The 14,563-nt window shown below is 38.4% G+C and overlaps 1 long non-coding RNA gene across 1 annotated transcript in view; it reads left to right on the top strand.

Moving 5' to 3' along the window:
• The first annotated feature begins 3,469 nt into the window (after nucleotides 1-3,469).
• The window catches only part of LOC126941275 (uncharacterized), a 37,534-nt gene continuing 26,440 nt past the window's right edge, over nucleotides 3,470-14,563 (top strand). Inside the window, exon 1 of the long non-coding RNA XR_007721224.1 lies at nucleotides 3,470-4,083. This is a non-coding gene — a long non-coding RNA (uncharacterized LOC126941275). The remainder of the gene's footprint in view (nucleotides 4,084-14,563) is intronic.

The following is a 14,563-nucleotide window of genomic DNA, read 5'->3' as shown; positions in this document are numbered from 1 at the left end:
TGAGAGTCTGAAACCAAAGTAGCATCAGGGGTGTCTTCCTCCTATGGCTCTGGGGAACACTTCTTGCCTCTCACTCAGCTCCTGGTGGCTCCCAGCAATGCTCCGCACTCCATGGCCTGTGGCTGCATCCTCCCAACCTCTGTCTCTGCCATCACATGGCTGTCTTCTCTCTGTGTCTGTGTGTCTTTCTCTTTCAATCTTTCAATAAGGCCCACCCTACTCCAGCACGACTTCCTCTTACCTTGACTTCACTGCAGTGACCCTATTTCCAAATAAGATCACATTCACAGGTACCCCAGGTTAGCATTTCCGCATATTTTGTGGGAAGGGGTACACATTTCTATCCACTAAGGCTAATAGGTATTCATTTTTTTCATTTATAGAATACTTTCACATTTGTTTTTTTTAGTGTGCAGTCTTTGTAGGCAGGATCTCCTTTTAAAATGTTATGCTCACATTTTGTTTAGGAGGGCATATTGCCTGTGCACGAGAAATCTCATCGTGGGAAGCCCCACAATCAATGATTTGGTGAGCCTTTTTTGTCACGAATAGCATTTGTGTGCATTCTATTCCCAGCTCTCTCTGTAGAGAGTCTTGCAAGGGATAAAGAGTATCTGTGTGTCTTGCTCTGTACCACACTCAGCAGAATGCTTCATGCACCTGGGCTTTTATTATAAATGTTTAACACAATGATGATAAAAACTAGTTCTAACAAGGCATGTAATTATCTCTCCCTCATCTTCACCCCATTTATTCAGCACTTTGAGCTGCAGGCATGTTTCTTATGTTTCTGTTGATTTAAACTTTCTTTGCCTTTCTGCATTTTACCATGTTGGTTCTTACTTTTTTCTCCAAATCTGGCAATGTGTCACATCCAAATTCATACTGTGCAATGGACACTTTATCTCATTTACATAACTGACTGCTATCTTTACCGGCAATTCCATCATGAGCTTTATTTGAGTAAGGGGTTGGGAGATAAATTCAAATTGGACTCCCAGCCCCAAATCCCAGGTGGGCATCTGTAGTGACCTGCGACTGGCTCACAGAGCATAGGCCTTAGTTGCTTTCAGCCTGTAATGACCGAGCTGCCTTACAATTCTGTTTTCCCCTTTGTCTGTTTGGACAGAGAGTCTTATGCGGAACAGAGCATGACAAATTGTTTTTTTACTATAAATGCAAGGAGATGATCCTCCATGCTTCTCTCTTCCTTTTTCTCAATAAGCGGTATTTTTCAGTGTTTACTGCATGTGTTTTTCACTAAATTCTGGTAGAGTGCCTTTTGACTTTTCACTGCCACTTCAGCAGGGATCTGCATTTGGCTTTGGGAGTGGTGTTCTCCTACCTCTGTCTTCCACTTCCTCCCTCCTCTCTCCTCCCCGTATGATTTCACTTGCAAATGTTCACCGATATGCTAACTGCAGTGGAGCTCTGAAAAAGCACGGGGCTGGTATACTGTGCTGATCCTGAGACAATCTAACAGCTTGCTTATGCATCTATTTGGCTTGGATGGAAAATTAGAACAGCTTTAATCTGCTACCAGCATCAAGCAGGGAAGCACTCCCTGGAGTGAGGAGTTGGGAGCATCACAGCAGGCTCTGATGAAGGCGGCTGCTGCGGTGTCAATCCAGGCAGCAGAGCTCCAGTAGCAAGGAGGGTGCTAGCTTGTTTTAAAGAGAGCGTATTATATTTGAGGGGCGAATACTCATTATACGGAACTGTCCCAGAGCTGAGTAGCTGCATCATGGAAAAATACAAACAGGGATTTTTTTGGGTTTGTTTTCGTTTTTGTTTTTTCCTGGGTGCCCACATCAGTGAGGATAATGGAACTGAGGTCTTTAAAAATGGACACATAGTGCAGTTCGGTCAGATGAGCATTTTAGATGTTAGTAATTAGTAGTTAAGGCTTGATGAAGTGTAGGAGGTAGGAGGGAAGCAAGCCTATTTTAGGAGATTAGAGTGATAAGGCCTTTGCATGTTTTTATCAGTTCATGTAGAATTTGACATATGGTAAACAGGAAAAGATAGTATTTTAAAACCCCATAAATACATAGAGTTGGGAAAAAAAAGAAGAAGAAGAAGAAGAAAAGAAAACAAATTAGAGAAAGGAATACCCGCCAGCAGCACTCCCCCTTGGCTTCAATAGTGGGGTAGCAGGAAAGGGCTACATATCATTGTGTGAACCGGATCCAGCAATACAGAAAGTCAGCAACGTGAGGCTCCTAGATGGCAAGTTAATTAATTCCAACCAGTTGTGCCCAAGTTCGCCAGGCTCCATTTGGCATCGCCCACTGGTCTCTATATTTGGAATTATGAGCTTCAATAATACTCCCCACTCTCAGGGAAGCCAACTTTTAGGTTGACTTGATTTGTCACATTCCTTTGTTTTATAGCTTTCTGTCAAAACTCCCCAAATTAATGCAACGCTATGTTGACTGTTTTGTTTCTTAATGCAATGAAACTGTCTTGAAATTACAGTTGGATAGAGCTTTTTAGAAATTTACATTGACATCATAATCAGATCATAATAAAACTGTAATTGAGTCTCATAGCTTTGCATGGACATATCTATTGTCAAGGTATGGTATTAAAAGTCTTTTATGTGATTTTTAATGTGATTTTTCTACTGAATTATTTTTTAAAGTGTCAAGGCATACACAGGCATCATAAACAAATGACATTCGCTTCTGTTGCTTAAAAAAATCTAGTTAGATATTGGGTGAACCTAACTCAGGCTTATTGTAAGGCCAAAAACGATATTTGATGAGAAAGTGCTTTGGAAAGTTAAAAGTATTAAGAAAATATTAAACCCAGAACAAAGTATTTTTGGTAAATGAGTAATAATGGCAGTGTAAAATAGTTCATTTTGACTGGAGCTAATTCAGTATTACAGGAAATTCTAACTATATATCTTCCAAGTAAAAGTTTCCATATTTCTTTGAGACAGGAAATTGTACCACAATGAAATATGGAAAAGAAAAGATTTTATTTTTAGTATAACCAAATCATGTTAAAGTACTGTACTAAAATTCAACAATGTCTTTATATGTGTGTGTATATGAAAATAGCTCTACTAAACAGCGGGTAAAAACAAACACATACTCACTATTTCTTCACCTAATATAATTGTAGCCAACAGGATCTTTTGTTACTAGTTTCATTTTCCTTTTCCTCCTTTGGAAGGCATTAGTCGCATTTTCTTCGGCGAAAATGGAAAAGAACCGTCCAGTAAATTGTGCCGTGAGTCTAACGCTGTTTCTGGAGCAGAAACTGGCTGGCGACCCTATTTGCTGTCATCCTTGGGCCTGATGGTGGCTGATGAGAGGCTAATGACGCCTGTAGGAGTGTGGAGCTCGGCCTTGGATCACAGGACCAGGTGGGGGTGTTCTAGACAATTCCACAGGGCCTCATCCTCTGTACATGTCTCACGCGTGCTCCAGCTGTGGCCGTTTCCCCAGACAGTCACATCTCAGGTGAAATGGAGGGGGAACACGCGGCTTTCCTCATCTAACGTCCGAATGTTCTATATCATTATAATCATGCAAGTTATCTAGTTCATCTAAGTTGGCCATCACAGTGTGTAAGAATTAGTTTCTATCTTCTTAAGATAAATGATTTGGATCCTGAGTGATAAAAAGAAATCCCTAGTAATTCTGAAGGCCGTGTAAACAGCGAACGAAAGGAGAGAGGGAAAATAATCCCGGCTGCCTGGAAGCGAGAGGCAGCCACAGACACACTGTTCCGGAAACCGCGGGAGGTGACCGGGAAGCCCCAGAGGCGGCCACAGACGCACCGTTCCGGAAACCGCGGGATGTGACCGGGAAGCCCCAGAGGCGGCCACAGACGCACCGTTCCGGAAACCGCGGGATGTGACCGGGAAGCCCCAGAGGCGGCCACAGACGCACCGTTCCGGAAACCGCGGGATGTGACCGGGAAGCCCCAGAGGCGGCCACAGACGCACCGTTCCGGAAACCGCGGGATGTGACCGGGAAGCCCCAGAGGCGGCCACAGACGCACCGTGCCGGAAACCGCGGGATGTGACTGGGAAGCCCGAGAGAGTGACTGGAACCGGAAACCATTACAGTATGTAAGAATTAGTTTCTATTTTCTTAAGATAAACAAATGATTTGGATCCTGAGTGATCAAAAGAAATCCCCGGTAATTCTGAAGGCCGTGTAAACAGCGAACGAAAGGAGAGTGGTAAAATGGTCCCGGCTGCCTGGAAGCGAGAGGCAGCCGTAGACACACCGTTCCGGAAACCGAGGGATGTAAGTGGGAAGCCCTAGAGAGTGACTAGAACCGGAAAGGGGGCGGACGCTTTGAGGGAGGCAAGCGCGGGAACAAAAGGGCTGCAGCCAGCAGGCTGGGCTGAGGTTACCGGGGTGATTTGTCTCCGGTGTTGAAGCAAGCTGGCTCCTGGCTGCTTACCTAGCATCTTGTGAACTCTCACATGGCATCATCAGGAACAAAGCACAGCCATTCAGTCAAAGCGGCCGGCTGGAGAGAGAACAAACAGGTGGAGCTGTAGCCATAATAAGGACCCTCAAGCTCTGAATGATTTGCCGGGGTATAGAAATGTGTATCAAAATAGGCCTGTAATCCCAGCACTTTGGGAGGGTGAGGCAGGTGGATCCCCTGAGGTCAGGAGTTTGAGACCAGCCTGGGCAACATGGAGAAACCTTCTCTCTAGTACAAATATAAAAATTAGCCGGACATGGTGGCTGCTGCCTGCAGTCCCAGCTACTAGGGAGGCTGAGGAAAGGGAATTGCTTGAACTCCGGAGGCGAAGTTTGCAGTGAGCTAAGATGGCCCCACTGCACTCCAGCCTGGGCCACAGAGCAAGACTCTGTGTCAAAAAAAAAAAAAAAAACAAAAAAAAAAAAAAAAAAAAACAACGAAAAGAAGTATATATCAAAATAGGGAAAATAGGGAGATGAGTTGATTTAATTTAGGGTAAGTAGGTAGAAGTATTATTTGACAGTTATTTAACAATAATAATATCATTAGGGTTATTGTCAACCCAATTATTATTGTCAAATAATAGTTTTTATTTGACAATAATTGTCAAATAATACTTAATTTTAAAATACTTTTAATTGTGACATTGTCAAATAATAATTTATAATGGACAACAGTTTTTTTGCCTCCAAATTAGATGAATTGATCAGCATTGATATTTTAAGATATAAATTACAATCTTAGGTCACAGCTACATGACACGCAGCAACTGGTTAGTTCCACACATTCAGATTGATATGATATTACAAACAATAAGTCTAACAATTTATTGTGACCTAACTAGTTTGTCAGCTGTTTTGAAAAGCACCGTTTTTGTTTTGGAAATCAATTAATTGATTCAAAACACTTAAAGCAGTTGTTATCTACCCCCCATAAGGAAATTTGCATTCCCTCAAATTAACAACATTCAATTACTCACAACAGTCCTATGAGGTATATGGCCAAGCGCAGATATTGGAGCATTCATTAATTCAATAAGCAACCTCATATTGAAAGTGCGTCGTATGAGGCACTGAGAAAAGCCCTGGATAATTTTCAGGCATCTATGCTTATACCATCATTTCTAAAACTAATATTCACTTGGCAACTACGCTACTGATTTTGTCCTTCTAAACTTAATTCTGTGGCATTGTCAAATAATACCATATAATTGGAGAAAGCAGCCTATCCAACTACACATAAAATTATGTTGAAGCCACAGCCCGTGCAACTTGTTTCCCAAGGACCTAGTCTTCATTAATTGTTCTGTTAACAAGAATTAACAAAATCTACTGATTCCTTGATACAATCTTTAAAGTGTCTGTATATTTGATTATGTTTCTGATTATTAATATATTTAAACCTAATCAAAATAGAATCGTGTAAAAAACTCCATGTTTATCTATCATTTATCTTCAACAATTATCAAGTTGTGATCCAACTCATTTCATCCATATCTTCTACCTACTTCCCCACTCCAGACTTTTTTAACTTGTAGAGGAATTATAACATTCACTGTTTACTATCGTCTACAACGTTTTTGTGCTAAAATATCTATTAAAAAATTTCTATTGGTGACATACACGATGTTTTGCAACAATCTCAGCTATCTAGTTCCAAAACTTTTCATCTCTCTAAAAAGAAGCTCTGCAAGCATTAAGCAATCGCTTCCCATTCCTGTCCACCTCTGGCCCTCGGAATAACAGATATGCTTTATCTCTATGAATTGGCTGCCTCTGGATATTTCATATGGATGGAATCATACCACATATAGCCTTTTGTGTCTGGCTTCTTTCACTTAGCATAATGTTTTGAAGGTTCATCCATACTGCAGCATGTATCAGAACTTTCATCCTTTTCATAGCTTAAGAAGGGTTCCGTGTACTCTGTTTCATATTTTGTTTATTCATCAACTGATGGACATTTGGGTTGCTTTGAGTTTTTGACTGTTGTGATTAGTGCTGCTGTGACATTTGTGTAGAGACTTTAGTTTGAACACCTGTTTTCAATTATTAGGGTATATATATAAGAGTGAAACTATTGTGTCATATGGTAATTCTATGTTTAACTTACTGAGGAACTGCCACACCTTTTTCAACAGTGGCTGCACCATTTTACATTTCCATCAGCAATGGACAAATGTTCCAGGTTTTCCACGTCCTCACCAACATTTATTTTGCATGATTTTCTGTTATTCTAGCTATCCCAGTGTGTGTAAAGTGGTATCTCATTGTGCTTTCGGTTTACATTTTCTGATGGCTGATGATATTAAATCTCTTATGTCATTATTGATCATTTCTATATTTTCCTTAGGGACTTGTCTTTTTATTATTGAATTATTAGAGCTTTTTTGTATATTCTGGATACCCTTGATCAGCATTGATATTTTAAGTTATAAATTGTTATCAGACACAGGATTTGCAAATATCTTCTCCCATTCTATCAATTGTCCTTTCACTTTCTTGTGTGTCTTTTAAAGCACAGAAGTTTTTAATTTTGATTAAGTCCAATTTATTTACGTTTTCTTAAGATACTGATGTTTTTGGTGCAATATCTAAGAAACCATTACTTAATACAGGGTCATGAAGATTTATGCCTGTTTTTTTCTAAAAGTTCTATACTTTTAGCTCTTACAATAAGGTCTTTGATTCATTTTGTGTCAATTTTTGTTATATGTTATGAAGCAGGGATCCAAACTAATGCTTTTGCATGTGGATATCCAGCTCTTCCAGCACAATGTTTTGAAAAGGCTATCCTTTCCCGTTTGCACAGTCTTGTCATCATTGTTAAAAATAAATTGACTACAGATGTATTGTTGTTTTTTTACTGGATTCTTAATTCTGTTCCATTGATCTAATCCTTTTGGGGTGAACATAGCTATAAACATGTATTTTCTTAATAAAATATATCATGAGCTCTTATTAATAGTTTCAATTTAAGTCAGGACTGCAGTGTTCTCACTCAACCTCATGGGCAGCATCTATACCTCTTTTAGCCTATGCTGACAATTCCAATTCTTAATGACAACAACATAATTACTTACTTGCTTTATCTGAAATACACATACAAAAGCTTCAGAATAACAATGCAAAATCTACCACCAACAATATAATAACTAAAAAAGTTTTTGAAATATATTTTCACTAAGATCCCTAGGTTGACACTTTTAACCTTCAGTATTTTGAAGATGCTATTCTACTGTCTTCCAGCTTGCATTGTTGTCAGTGAGAAATCTGCTGTCATCTTTATTTTTCTTCTTATTTATATAATGTGACATTTTTGTCTGTCTCATTTGAAAACTTTATCTCTGGTTTTAAGTAATTTGATGATGATGTGCCTTGATGTATTTGCTTGGGTTTTCTCAGATTCTTGGGTCTATAGGTTTATAGTGTGTATCAAATTTGGAAAATTTTCATCCATTATTTTTTCAAATATTTTTTCTTCACTCCTCACCATCTCTTTGGGAACTGAAATTCCACAAATCTTAGGTCACTTGAGGTTGTCTCACAACTCACAACTCTTTTCTTGTTTTTAAATTATTTTTTCTCTGTGTTTCATTTTAGATAGTTTCTATTGCTATGTCTTCAAGTTCACTAATCTTTTCTTCTTCATGTGATAGGTTGTTAAACCTATTCAGCATATTTTTAATCTCAGGTAATATGTTTTCATCTCTAGCAGTTTAATTTACATCTTTTTTACATCATTCATGTTTCAACTTCAGATGTTTAATTTTTCCTGTAATATCCTGAGCACATGGGATAAAATTTTAATTATTGTTTTAATGTTCTTATCTACTGACTCTACCATCTGAATAATTTCTGGATTAGTTTTTCTTGATTGGCTTTCTCCTAATTGTGGGCTGTGTATTTCTTATTCTCTGCACACCTGGGAACTTTTTATTGGATGCCTTTCATTCTGATTTTTTTTTTTTTTTTTTTTTTTTTTTTTGTCTTTGGCTACTGGGTATTTCTTTATTCCAAAAAAAATTCAGAACCTTTATTCTGGGAGGTGGGCTACTGGAATTATTTTTATGTTTATGAATCTTGCTTTTAAGCTTTGATTAGGAGGACTAGAGTAGTGAAGTGTTTAATCTAGGGCCAATTTTGCCTTACTACTGAGGCAAACCCTTCTAACTACTCTCCCCAATGTCGTTGAATTAAGATATTTCTTCTTAGGTTGATAGGAGAGCAGGTACTACTCTCAGCTCTGTGTGAGCCCCTAGGCTTATTCACTCTTGTTCTATTGATTTCCCCTTCAGTTTTGGAAAGTTTCCTGACCTGCATGCATTGATCATCACTTAGTTGAATACTCAAGAGGACTTTTCTGCTGCATACTTGCAGGGCTCCCTCAGATCTGTAGTGCTCTCACTCTGCAACCTTCCTTGTTCTGTCTCCTCTGCTCCTGTGCCTGCAAACTGTAGATGCTTTGGCTTCTGTGACAGGCTAAATAATGGCCACACTCTCCTTTACCATGCAAAAATGTCCACATCCTAAAACCGGGAGCCTGTAAATATTCTACCTTAAATAACAAAAAAAGCACTTTGTAAATGTGACTAAATTAAGGATCTTAAGATGAGGAGATTGTCTTGGATTCTCTGGGTGAGCCCAATATAATACTATGGGTCCTTGTAAGAGGGAGAGAGGCTGGACAGTCAGAGACAGAGAAAGGGATTAGAAGGTGCTATGCTGCTGGTTTACAACAGGGAGGAAGAGGCCAAGAGAAAAGGAATGCAGGAACCTGCTAGAAGCTGCAAAGGACAGGAAAACAGGTGCTTCCTGGGAGTCCCTGGGAGGAACACAGGCTTGCTGATACATTTTAGACTTCTTACTTCCAGAACTATAGATTATAAATTTGTGGGTTTTTTAAGGCAGTAAATTTATGGTAATTTGTTACCACAACATTAGGGAACTAATACAGTCTCTTTGATCTCCCTGGCTTATCACCTCAGTACATGAAGACCGTTGGGCTCCCCTTCCCTCCCTTACCTTGAATGACTGCCTGGAGACTCTCTCCAGGCAGTAAACTGGACAACTGTAGGGCCTGTCACTTGGTTTCCCATTTCACAGAGGTCAGTGTCCTTTGCTACCAGATGATGTCCAGTGTTTCCAGAATAGTCAATTTCTAAATTGTGTCCAGTTTTTTTCAGTTGTTTCAGATAGGAGGGAAAATCCAGTCCCTATTACTCCATCATGGCCATAAAAGGGAAGCCACCTGTAATAGCCACACAGAAAAGGTGTGGCTGTATTAGTCCGTTTTCACACTGCTATAAAGAACCGCCAGAGACTGGGTAATTTATAAAGGAAAGAGGTTTAATTGACTCACGGCCGGGGAGGCCTTAGGACACTTACAATTGTGGTGGAAGGGGAAGGAGAAGCCAGTGCCTTCTTCACAAGACAGCAGGAAAGAGAGAAGGGCAGGGGAAATAGCCCCTTATAAAACTGAAAGATCTCGTGAGAACTCACTCACTGCCGTAAGAACAGCATGGGGGAATCCAACCTCATGATCCAATCACCTCCCACCAGTTCCCTCCCTTGACACATGGGGATTACAGTTTGAGATGAGATTTATGTGGGGACACAAAGCCAAACAATATCAGTGCCTGTGCCACAAATTTGATACACAGTGAGATACACATTGAAATGTTACTTTATAATGTTCATTATTTTTAAATTGAGTTTAACTTTCCTATGTTGTTAAATATTTTTAAAGTTATTTGATTTTCTAGCTTAGCTTTCCTTGTACAAGGTTAGGTCTCTGAATGCAAGAAAAATACTTATTCTCTATCAGATGCCTAAATATCTAGATCAAAGAGAGTAATTTTCTATTGCTGGAAAATACTGACAACATAATATTTTGCTAAAATCTGAACTTGGGAACAAAGACCATCCCTTCACAAGAGGTTCATCATTATTATAGCTGTTGAGAAATATACATTTCTGAAAATTTGGGGCGTCTCCTTGACAAAATAGTTCTACATTAATAATAGCAGATTTGACTCTCTTTTTCAAAAATGTCAGTATTGGGAGTCTTTTGTTTTCTGCCCTCTACCACCCCAGCATCAGTTTTGTTAGTCTTCCTTTCCTTAGTCTCCATCTACCTTTAGATGCCTAAGAATACTTCAACCACTTTGGTGGAATTATCCAGCCTCGTCAGTCCCAGGATCACATTCTCGACTCTGTCACTAAATAAAGCAACACCCTTATGCTGAATAAAGCAACTTACCTACTTATGAAGGTGGCCACAGCCCTCTTGGTTTAGGTGTTAAAGACTTGTAAAGGCAACACCAAGACATTTGAACAACTGGTTCATTCTACATCATGGTCCTAGGCTTTAGGAACTAATGGATTTGACAATTATGATGTTAAACTCCATGACTGGGTAAGGAAATAAAGGCTGATTTAGAAGCAAACACAAGCCCTTATCTCCACATGATTTCAAAAGCCAGGTTGTTTCACTCATAAATTTTTATTGGTATTTCTTTTCCCCACACAGATTTTTTCTAAGTTTGGAATATTTTCTGATAAAATACATGCCTGTCTATCTTTTATGCTCCATCTAATTTTGGAGAATAGACAGGACCCTCTTGAAGGTACTCTGTTTAAAATTGTGTGTAATAAGAATAAAGACTTAATGCCATTTTTAGCACACTAAAAAGTTTAAAATGTCCTCAACAAGGCGCAGTGGCACATTCTATAATTAAATGCCAGAAAGCAGTAAAATGCATTAATTACTGCAGTTGATATAACTGAGAATTTGCTTGCCATCCATTTAAAAATATGGACTATTCATTTATGCTTTAGGAAGAATTAAAGGAGAACAGTATCGTTTATGGAAAAGAAGTAACAGGGAACCACAGTCTCTGTGTCACATATGTTTACCTGTATGCCTGCAAACTCCAGTGCAACTGTTTGGGGATCCCTTACACTACAATGAGCTTTATTTATAATCTGATAAAATCCTTAGAAATTAGCCATTCATGCTTTTGTCTTATCATGTGGTTCCCACTCTCATCTTGTTTGAAAGTCAAAGTCAGACCTTCATGGCACGAGAACGAATCTTTGATCTATGCAACTCTTAACTGATGCTGAGATGCATGATATTAATTTCTTTCTTGCATGTGTTTTACTATTCCTGGAAATTTGTTTGACAAATTGTTCTAAGTGTAATTTTCAACCAGAAAGATAGAGTCTTATGTAAGCTATTGGATCAGTCTACATACATTTTTTTGCAAGATCTTAATAAAATATTGTCAAGTGTTATTTTTAAATGCATATTCAAAAATATACACTTAACCTTTTGTACTCTTATTTGGAAAAGAACCAATAAGAGTACTCTCCTTTTTCTTAAATATATATTTTAAATTATTCATTACTCTTTTTATGTTTTTGTCTCCTATGATGCATTGACTATATTGCTTTAAAATGATTTTTATTTTGGTGTATGATAACTTCTTGTGTTTCTCACAAACTTAAAGGCAATTATAACACTTTGGGTTTTTTCCCACCAAGTTTCTGCAAGCTATTTACACAGTATTCAACTCGTATTACTTTGATTATCAAAACAGAACTTGGTCTGTATTGTATTACACATCCTCTTAGCATTAAACAACTCATTTATTACTACTAAAAATTTTTGTCTTTCTGGAATTTCTAGATTTTCACTTTTGTATCATAATACTGAGTTGTGTTCTATGTAAAAATGTGAAATTGAAGAATTTAGAGGAGAACCATAAATATTACTTTTTGATTAGGACTTCTGTTGAAAGCTAAAGAGTAGTGTCATTTTGCATATTAAAGAGGGGAACATTAAGATACCATGACAATTCTGTTAGCACTTTGTTCACAGTCCCACAAATCCACTCCTGTATCATGGCACACACACTCACCAACAGGTTCTCCCTTGTTCCTGTGCGTCAGTGCACACAGCCAGAGCCTGGTATGGGTACAGCCCTGGCATTTTGGACAATCTGCCATAATTTTGAGTTCCTTTCTGCTACCTTTATTTCCCTCCATAATTTCCTCATTATGCCTTTTTTCAGGAATTATTTTAATTACATACTGACTAATTTTACAATGGTTTCATAGGTAAAATAGAGATATCCACTAGCTTCTGTGAAGAAAGCAGAACTGGTTTAAACAACTGAATATAAATTTTAAGTTATTCGCAAATAAATCTTCCACCCCAGAAGTGCTTTTCTTCCATGTCCTTTGGGATTTTGTTGGTATCCACTCTTATGTGATAGCACATAATTGCCAATGGAGGATGAGAATAAGTTTTCCACCTCATCCTCGAAATTTCCTTTCCAGTTCTTAATTGATTAACTTATCGTCTTGTCCTTGCATTATTCTGAAAATAGGAGAATCAGGGCTGCTGAATCATAAAATGTCATTAGAATATGACAGCTGCTCACACTGGTGGAAACTGGACAGGGGCAGTCCTCCCTCTACAATGTGGGTGTTGCCACAATAGCAACAGGGTGCTCCGCTCACTGAGGACAGCAAGAGGCTCTATTTCAGCCCCTGCCTCTCCTCCCCAGGGTACCCGTGTTCAGAGCACAACCTTCACAATATGTGGGAAGTACGGTTTTTTCTTGTTCTTAATGAGTTTCTATTTTTATGGGCCCATTTTGCCTAATTTATTAATTATAAATAGGGCCTAAATCCAGCCATGTCCCAAATTAAGGTAAACTTTGCTAGTATTGTTCTAGCAATTATTTCCCTTTATTCTCTTCTCCTTTCATGCCTCCTCTTCCCTGTGAGTTATTATCAGCAGCTTTAACCTTGGGCCTATGGAGAATTGCATGGAGAAGCTGAGCTGTGATCATCCAGCATACAGTGGTTCTAAAGTGGAAGCCCTCCACCCTGAGCCCCACATCTGGATTTCTATTTTCATTTATTTCAAGGGCGAAGAGGCACTAAATTAATCCTAAATCCCTCATTTAAAACTTATATGAAGGCCACACCATTACATCTATGATCGTTATGTTATTGTTGAAGCCAAAGTTTGAGTTACAAAGAATAGTATCCATGATCCTTCACCCTCCACCTAGGGTTCATGAGGGTTACACCAAGGAAGAGAAGAAGGAATGCACAGAGCAAGGACAACAGCCGTGCTCAAAATCTGAAGCTTGGGAGCTGATGAGAGACATTACGTGAAATATTTTGTTGACCTTTGTTTTTTCTTCCATTGGAAGTAACTTCAGCCTGTTTGCTAAAAATATGTAATGGTTCAAAAATTCAAACAATACAGAGAAGCAAAAAGCAATATGTGAGATTAAAATATATCACATGTGAGACTCTGCTGCCGTGAGATGACCACTGTGGACAGCCAGGTAGACATTCTTCTGGACCTCTCTGTATAATCACACACATACGTGCTCACATGCATGCCTACACCCGCAAACACACGCACACACACTTACTGAAACGGAGTTACACCGTACATGCAGAGTACATGGACACAACTTTAGGTTTTCATGTCAATAAGTACCTAACTCCTTGAGTTGTGTAATTATCATATTTACAAGTTTTTTAAATGAAGAGGATTTATCTGTCTATTCTTATGTCATTATTTTGCTATTTTAATCACTAAAGTTTTACAACCTATTTTAATAACCTCATTTTTTTCGAGGCTCTGGATTTTATTAATTCTAAGAACAGGTATGGCATAATTTTATGTAAAACATCTACTTCATTTGCAATAATCTTAGATCCCTACAAGTTGCACACGGGAACTAAGCATATCTTCAGAAAATGGATCTGTTCCTCTTTTGTCAATATAATATTTCCAATCATTCTTTCTCTATAGACTTCAGAATTGATTATTGCATTTTCTCTCTTTTCTAAGTTTCTGTAAAACCCGTAATAATAGAAGATGAATAAAATGGCAAGCAAACAACCAAAATAATCAAACCAAACTAAAATAATGAAAACAAAATATGACTGTATTGTTACAAGCGATCATTAATCAATAGTTTTCTTTTTCTTAGTTGCAAGAACTATCACCTACTTTGACGATATTTTGTAGTCATTAGTTTAAGAGTGGATTGTATGCCAAAAATAAAAAG

This window comes from Macaca thibetana, chromosome 18 (assembly GCF_024542745.1).
Source record: "Macaca thibetana thibetana isolate TM-01 chromosome 18, ASM2454274v1, whole genome shotgun sequence".
NCBI classification, from domain to species: Eukaryota; Metazoa; Chordata; class Mammalia; order Primates; family Cercopithecidae; genus Macaca; species Macaca thibetana.
This window is presented reverse-complemented; position numbering and strand designations above follow the sequence as displayed.